The following is a 9,706-nucleotide window of genomic DNA, read 5'->3' on the forward strand; positions in this document are numbered from 1 at the left end:
TGCCTTGCTGCCCTGATTGGGCCTGAAATGACTCACATGCTGCTAACTAGGCCCTACTGGCGGTGCACTGGCTGAAGACTGAGCAAAAGACTGGGATGGCCCTAATGACCCTGCCCTAAAAGCTGATCTTCCCCTACCAAATGACTTCCCAAAGTTGCCCATGGACCGGACCTTGTTGGTGCCCTCTTGCTCCATTATGTTCTTCAACTTACGGTTATGTGTAGCTTGAGCAAATGCTACCATCTTCCTGTAGTTCATATCTGAATTCAAGGTAGCTGTAGCGGCCTCATTGATAACCAAGGGACTAAGGCCCTGCACAAACCGGTGCACTCTAGTCTCCATAGTAGGCAACATGAGAATGGCATATTTTGACAGGCGTGCGAACTCCATGTGATACTCCCACACACTCTTACTACCTTGTTTAAGGTTCTCAAAATCTATGGAACGGGCTGCCCTAGTCTCGACAGGCAAGAAATGGTCCATGAAAGCGTCAGCAAACTCACTCCACCTCGCTGGAGGGCTCCCCTCCTCTCGAGAGTCCTCCCACAGCTCAAACCAAGAATAGGCCACCCCTTTTAGGCGGTAGGAATCCAACTCCACTCCCTCTGTCTCAGTAGCGTGTATAACCCGAAGAGTCTTATGTATCTCATCAATGAAGTCCTGTGGGTCCTCTTCCAGATTAGCACCTGTGAACACCGGAGGATCTAACTGAAGAAACCTGTTTACCCTAGAACCAATTGAATCCCCTTATTTGCTAGAAGAAGTGGGTGCAACATTTGATCTCTGGGCCTGAGAAGCCACTATATGTGTCAGCATCTAGATAGCTCCCCGAAGATCCCCATCGAAAATACCAGAATCAGAAGCTGGGGCTGGAGGTGGAACCGAAATATCAGTTGGAGGAACCGTTGCACCCTTAGTAGGTGCAGGAACTGGTGTGGCCTGGTCCGGTGTAGTGGAATCAGGTAGTGTAACAGTCGGGGGATTATCCTTGCCCCTCGGGTATTCACCCGCATTATCAAATAAAGGGTCAACTGCCACTCCTAAGGTGGCATTGACTCCTTGGCCAATTCTTTCTCTCTTCTTAGGTTCCATGTACTTAAGTTAAAGGAATGCACGAATTTGAGGAGGAATAGTTTCACAATTAGTTTCGTCGCACGATCCAAAATACCAAAGAAGGGTATTATTCCTAAATGTCCAAGTAGACTCCAACTTATAGATGTGGTCGACAATATACCGATAAGGAGGACTCTACTAGACACGGCTCCGAGACATCCTAGGACACTTTAAAACCTTAGGCTCTGATACCAAGTTTGTCACGGCCCAACCTCGGGGAGCGCGACCGACGCTCAACCGAGTGACCCCGGTCGAGCAAGCCTATTAGATACTTTCTACTCAACTCACCCATGATCAAAAGAAGACATGATTTCACTAATTAGATAGTAGGAAGATCATATATACAATACTAAATCATCTCATTGGTTACATCATTCTTAAGTTTCAAGATACACATATTCTTATGATTCGAGTGGAACAAGAGATCAAAACAGAACATAATCTGTTTGACTTTTCTAGCACCCATGTACAACCCACATAGTGTCTATGGAACCTCTAAAAGATACAAAAGAGTGTTATGATATTGCCGGCAACAAGGCCCCGGCTATACCTCAAAATGTGATAATAATATGAACAAAAGATACAACACATGACCCCGGGATGAAGTGAGGCTCAGCAAGTCTGTTGGGAAAGGATGTACCACTATCGCTGATCAACACTACTAGGCATGGAACCACCTGCATCCATTTAAAGATGCAGCGCCCCCGACAAAAGGGATGTTAGTACCGTCGAATAGTACTAGTATGTAAAACTAAACACCATCTCAATAGAATGAATAATAATACAAGTGGGAAACAGTCATGAGTTCAATAAGAGCTTCGAACACTACTAAAACATCAAGTAAGGATCAGATAACTTCTCAAGTCAATTTCCATATTATTCGGTTGGGTGATCTTTAGAGCCGATATACCATAATTCACAATACCATTGTATTCTTACACGGAGTCTGATCACGACCCGATCAGCTAGGTCGTCTCATTTGAGACATCAACCATAACCACAATTTCAATTATCATTTCCAGCACAGTCACCACCATGTGTGTGGCATGGCGTCCGATCACGGTCCGATCGGCTAGTCCGTCTTACCCGAGACATTACCTGTTCAATCAATCATTTCACTTCATACTTCTTTCATACCTTTTCAATTCATTGGCACGAGTGGCATCAATTAGAAAGTCATTCTTGGCACTTTGTCGTATTTCATAATTCCAGTTTTCCCTTTCCACATTCAAACATCATTATTATCATCAACAATAATAAGGCCTACCATTTAAGGCATTCGTACACATATGAGCAATTTGGGAATCCTAAGCACATAGAGGCTTCTCATACAATTTGGCATAACAACCTTTATTCGATCTCCACATGAAGTCTTAACATTTCTAACACATATTCCACATTTTGAACACATCCTCAAATGGCAAAATGACATGATGAAGCATTTAGAATAAATATTAAACATACATCCTTCAACACAAACACATTAGGAATAGCCAATTCTATAATGATCAATTTGGGACTTACACCAATTACATGAACACTGTGGGATTCGATTCTAAGAAGAAGGGGGTTTAGCCAACATACCTCAATTGAGCTTCATTTAAACTTTAAAATGTTCCGTAATTCTTAGCACTTCGATCTATTTTAGAAATATAACAAGTTGGACCAAAATTAGGAAGATGGTCTTGATTCTAGCTCATTTGAGCACATTATCAAACACTAGGTGTGCATTAATGTTTTTAAGGCCCTTTTAGGAAAGATTTTATCATTCCTCAACCCATTCGCTACCTTCTTTTAGCTCACAACCTTCCCATATACTTCAAGAATACATGCATGCAAGATAACAACCCCCACACCCAATAATTGTCTTTCTAATTATCCCCTTTTTAGTAGATTTTTGAAATTAAGAACTAGGACATAGATTCTTACCTTTAAGATGAGGACTTTCTTGATAATCTTCAAGGATTGAGCAAGAATTGGTGGATATTAGGTTGAAGGTTACTTCCCCACTCTAAGAACTCTTTCTCACTCTAAAAATATTAGAAATATGCTAAAAAATGGACTATGGCATATGTTTTAACGAAATAGGGTCGGGTTTAAAAATCCCAAAAATGAAGCCCCGGGACTGGATCTGTGGTCGCATATGCAACCGCAGAATGGATATGCGGTCCGCATATCGACCGCACTATTTGGTGCCAAAACCTGGAAACAATCTGCCTGGGTCTGCGGTAGTTATGCGGTCCGCAGACATGTTCTCCGGTCGCATAATGCTCTGTAGAACCTCCCTCCGCAAAAATCCTAAGGTTGATTGTGCGACAAAAGTGCAGCCCGTAAAATGGTTATGCGGTCGCATAATTAGCCATGAAATTGACATAAAAAATGGCCCAAGTAGCTGCTTCACTATGCGGCTATTCTGCGGCCCACATAGTGATTATGCGGCCACATAATGGGCCGCAGAAATGCCTATTTCTGCAAAATATTTTCCTTCAATTCCACAGTGCACTAGGGAATACAAAAAGTCCGTACCGCGGCGAGCTTGCGAGCCGCGAAGAATCTCTACATTCGTCAACTCATATGCCTACTTCGGCACCATGAAACCCTGAGTTTTTAGGAAAAATTTTGCGGGGCCTTACAAAAAGGGCAATACACAATTTCAACTCATGAAGATATAAGAGCTCAAAACACATTGGAAATGCTTACAAAACATAGCATTAGTTAAAACAGCCACATTTGGGCATGACTTAGGTACATAAGCTTTTACGCAAATCTATTTTCGAAGTCAGTTTGGAACATTTGAATCAAGGCCTATTTCATAATGTTTCTCACATTATTTCATTTCTTCGGCACCATTGAGCATAAGTATAACTTTCATTCTTGGCACGTTGGCCACACTTTATATCTCCAACCCACTTCTTTCACTTTCAAGCAACCTTATAGATTATCAACAACAAGGCATTTCAAATCAAGACTTTAGGTACACATATAAGCAATTAGAGTTTTAGATGCATGGAGTATTCTTTCCAAGTTAAGCATAACGGACTTTCATTTGAAGCACGACTCAAGCCATAACATTTTAATACACATATCATTTTTGAACACATTCCCGAAGGATAACATAATGTGATAGGATTATTCGGAACATATTTTGAATACATAATTCTCAACACTTGCTTACTCGGGAAATCGAATTTATTGGGAACAACTCGGAACATGGAAATAAGGAACTTGAACCAACCATACTTGAAACTTACGGGAACATTATAGAATTCAATTCTAAGAGAGTAGTTTAGCCAACATACCTTGTTTAAGCTTTCCTTAAGTTACTAAAACGTCCCAAAACTTCTAGCAATAACAATATATAGTAAGATAGCAAAAATCGGATAATAACTAGAAGGATTCACATGGTGTAACTCTATTAGGAATTTTGTCAAACACCCAGTATGCAAAATGGACTACAAAGCTCTACAATGGTAATCCCTTCCCCCCTAAACTAATTTCAACAAGAAACTAACCAAACTAGTTCATTAACCCCACATACTACAACCTATTGTCATATGCATGGCCTATTTCCAAGCACACAATACACTAGAACTCATAACCTCTTGCATGCAAGCTTAAGAGTAGGACTTACCCGGATAGATGATAATCTAGTGATTGACATCATTGATTCTTGAAGGTTGGTGTAAGATTGGATGATTATAATGCTAGGTTTCTCCTTTCTCTCTCGGAAATGCTCTTACCTCTCTCTAAAATCATCAGAAAATCGTTCCAAAATAAGCCCCAAAGGCTATTTATTAAAATGGGGTCGGGTTATAAAAATAAAAAAATGGACCCTCCGAACTCAGGTGCGCGTTCGTAGAATTGACCGCAGAACAGATATGTGGCTCGCAAATTGAATTGCGAAAGTGATGCCAAAAAACTGGAATGGTCTGGACAGGTCTGCGACCGGTCTGTGGCTCACAGACCACTTATGCGGCTATAGAATGGACCGCATAACACCCAAAAAAATCTTCATACTAAATCTGCGATGGATATGCGGACCGCGAAATGGATATGCAATCGCAGAATGGGCCACAAAACGACCTTCAAAATTCAACCATTTTTCTGCTCAACCCTGCGACGTGTATGCGGCCCGCGGAGTTGTTCTGCGATCTTGAAACTTACCGCATAATCGCCTTCTTCTGCCAAAGATTTCCATCAACTCCTCAGTGCATTCTTCAACCCAAAAAGTCTACACCGGCTCGCAAGCTTACCACGGAGATTAACTAATACATACGTACACATCACCCTACCTTGGCACCACAAAACTTGAATCCCTTGGCGAAATTACGGGGCCTTACAATTTTACTTGTCATGCTTCATACCTGTCTACTTTTATTGTACTTGATTTATTGGACCACTAGTGAGTGTCGATGTCGACCCCTCGTCACTACTTCTTCGGGGTTAGGCTAGATACTTACTGGGTACACGTTGATTTACGTACTCATACTATACTTCTAAACCAATTATACAGGTTCATTTGGTGGTCATCTTGGCGCATAAGCGCAACTGCCGAGGGGACTTTATGGCAAGCTTTATTACATGTTACAATCTATAGCATACAGAGTCTCCATCATATTTATTTATTATGTCCTGTCTATTTTATATTCCAGACAGATGTTGAATTAATATTGTACTCCCTAGTAGATGCTCATGCACTTTTGACATCATTTTTTGGGGGTTTCTATTGGATGTTCACAGTTGTACCTGTTATTATTATTACTTCGCTTTATATATTATTCATACTCGATAATTTGGTAAAGTAGAACGTATGTTTCAATGAGTTCTAGATTTAATTCCATTTATTTAATAAAAATCTTGATTTTAAAAGTTAAAATGGATAATTAAGTGAAGGTTCACGTGTTAGCTTGCCTAATAGTATCGTTAGGCGCCATCACGACGTATTATGGGATTTGGGTCGTGAAAGTTTTGTATTAGAGCACTAGGTTCATTTAGGTTTCACGAGTCATGAGCAAGTCTAGTAGAGTCTTGTTGATTGGTATGGAGTCATCCGTAGTTATCTTCGAGAGGCTACAGGGCTGTTAGGAGAACTTCCCTTTCTTGATTCCTTGTCGTGCAAAGTGATTTCGATTGAAGCCTATGTCTTTATTTCCTTCATATTCATTCATATGCGATATCAAGCATTCGATATTACCTGTGCACTGACGTGTTGTGGAGATGCTACAGATATGGTGCATGATGTTTTTCCTTGCTTATGTGGGTAGACTATTATCATTGGTTTGTGAAGGGGTGTTTTGTCATTTCATCCTAGTGGTAGTGTTGCCCGTTGTTTTGGGGCTATTTACAATTTATTGTGATGTTCATACGATGTTATCGTGCAATGCTAATGTAAATGGTAGGGTTCTTACTTATGTGTCACGGCAGTGAATGATTTGGGAGGAGGATTATTCGGTTCATGATTGAGAGATTCAACATTTAGTCCCAGCGGAGGAGAGGCAATTGGACTATGGATGTTCAAGCGTTGGCTGATGGAGTTGTGAGATTGGATATTTCGAACTTGGTGGAATTCTTGTTTGTGTTTTTGTGTCATCGTCATCGTCGAATGCCTTAAGGCTTGTCAGTATGAGGACATTTATTTGTTTGCCTTTGGGGGCACGATGTTATAAAGTAGTGCCTAAGATGAAGGTATCAGAGATGACGCTGTGTTGCGACTTTGGGGTCGAATCGGCATTTCCCATATTGATGGTTCGAGGTAGATGATCCTTAAGGAGGCTTAGAGTTGATGGCAATCTATTGGTTCGGGTGCTATGGAGATGGACCGTGATTTGGGGCGGCATGATTGGTGGTAGATGATAAGAAAGGACATGGTAGGATATGTCTTGCGGTGATTGAATTGTTAGCAGATCAAGTATGAGTAGCAGAGATCAAGTAGTCTACTTAGGAAGATGGATTAACCAGAGTGGGAGTGGTAGCGTAATGTATGGATTTTGTAGCAGGATAGTCACATGCTTTGAGAAAGCTTATTGTGATTTGGGTCATGGTGGATGAATGACTAAGTCTGTGTATTTCATTTGAGGTGTTGGCTTCTGTACTTAGGAAGTTTGAATGTGATGAAAAGAGTTTTCTTAGAATATACAAGGATGGGAATGCTTGATTGTCGTTTTGGGGATGCAATATAATTTTGAGTTTTAAATAGATTGTTGGACCTTCAGTTGATGTTAATGGAACGAACAGATTCTTATAGCTGGTGGACGAGTGTGGACTCTGGAGGACTAACTGATTTCATAGTGGGTGTAACTATGGCATAGTGGACTTTGGTAGGCACCACGATCGCAGAAGAAGGTTTGCGATCGTGAAGGGTAATCTAGAGATGGGGTGGTTGTTCTTCACGTTCGTTTAGTGTCCTGGGCTGGGACTTTGCGTTCTCGAACGTAGTCCCACGTTCGCATAGCGGTTAAAGCTGGGCTGTGGTGAGTTGGTCTTTGCAAACGCGAAGGTGTCCGGCGTTCGCGGTGGGTGGACTATTCGTTCTTCGTGATCGTAAGGTGTCAGATGCGATCGCATAGGACTTCTTCGGCGGCAGAGGTAATTTTGCTCCGCGATCGCGAGGCTTTAGACCACGACCATAGAGGGAAATGCCTGGTCAGTGTATAAGTTAACAAATTTGGTTATTGCTTATTTTCATCTCATTTTCTCATTTGGAGCTGATTTTGGGGCAATTTTTAAGGGGCATTTTCATCATCTATCACAAGGTAAGTGATTCCTATCCATTATGAGTTAAATATATGGATTTTATCATGAAAATTAGTAGAAATTGTGGAATTTTGGAAGAAAACCTAGAAATGTTTTTTTTGGATTTTGACCACAAAATTGGACATGGAATTGGGAATAAATTATATATTTGAGTTCGTGGTAGTATGGGAAATGTTTATCTTTGAAAATTTTCAGAATCCAGGCACGTGGTCCTGGGAGTTGACTTTGTTGACTCTTCGTGTAAAGATGAGAATTATTTCTAATTGATTAAATTCTGAGTCTTTGAGTATATTTTGATTGGTTTGCATGTTCTTTGACTAGTTTTAGAACCTTTGGAATTAGTTTGAGATGTTAGAGAGGCGTTGAAGTCGGTTATCGGATTTCAGAGCGAGGTAAGCCTCCTGTCTAACTTTGTGAGGGAGAATTTTCCCCGTATGTGTTATATTGGTTATGTACTACATGTTATGGGAGCTACGCACGTATATGCCTTAATTATCATATTTAGTCTGAGATTGGACTTGTGTAGAGAATCGAACCTTACTATCTTAAATACTTGGCGATCTACTTGATTGGCATTAGAAATTGTACTTCCTTTTACGGATTTCTCCCTCATTGTACGAAATTGTCCGAAAAATTTCTTAAATTTCATATCTCACACATATATTCGTGAGTGGGGCCAGTGACCCATCAAGTTTTACTATTCCTATGGGATCGGGCCGAATGCCTCAGCAGTACTATTATGGATTAGACCATATGACCCCGACAGTGTTATGAGATGCATCTATGGTTTGGGCCGGTCGACTCTGAGTTAAGTACACGCATATTATGGGATCGGGCCATACGCCACCACAAGAAACCGTGCCATTACTCTTATGGGATCGGGCCATTTGCCTCAGTAGAATCGTGCAAAATATTTGATAAAGAGTCAACGTACTTATAAGACTTCCTGACTTGATATTTGATCGTTTATTTGGTGTGGACCATTATGTATTCCATTGAGGAATTATCCGGTATTTGAGGACTTCGTGTTTACTCCTCAGTTGAGGATCATATTAAGTACCTATATATGTTTTTTTGTGTTTTACTTGCCATGCTTCATACCTGTCTACTTTTATTGTACTTGATTTATTGGACCACTAGTGAATGTCGATGTCGACCCCTCGTCACTACTTCTTCGGGGTTAGGCTAGATACTTACTGGGTATGCGTTGATTTACGTACTCATATTACACTTCTGCACTAATTGTGCAGGTCTTGAGACAGGTTCATTTGGTGGTCATCTTGGAGCATAAGCGCAGCTGTTGAGGGGACTTTATGGTGAGATGCATTCCATGTTATAATACGCAACACACAGAGTTTTCATCATATTCATTTATTTTACTGTCGATTTTATATTCTAGACAGATGTTGTATTAATATTGTACTCCCTAGTAGATGCTCATGTACTTGTGACACGGGTTTTGGGGGTGTCTAGTGGATGTTCATAGTTGTACCGGTTATTATTATTACTTCACTTTATGTATTATTCATACTCAGTAATTTGGTAAAGAAGAATGTATATTTCCACGAGTTCTAGATTTAATTCCATTTATTTAATGAAATTATTTATTTTAAAAGTTAAAATGGATAATTAAGTGGAGGTTCACTCGTTGACTTGTCTAACAATATCGTTGTGCTCCATCACGACCTATTATGGGATTTGGGTCGTGATATGTACTTCTCATAGTAAGAAGAAGCACACACATAATTTTAGGATAGTTCTATAGCCATTGAGAGGACCCAACGACATGTCAATATCACTGAATATTGATGAATTACTCCATATCTATGGAGTAGTTCTC

The sequence above is a fragment of the Nicotiana tomentosiformis genome, chromosome 3, assembly GCF_000390325.3.
Source record: "Nicotiana tomentosiformis chromosome 3, ASM39032v3, whole genome shotgun sequence".
NCBI lineage: Eukaryota > Viridiplantae > Streptophyta > Magnoliopsida > Solanales > Solanaceae > Nicotiana > Nicotiana tomentosiformis.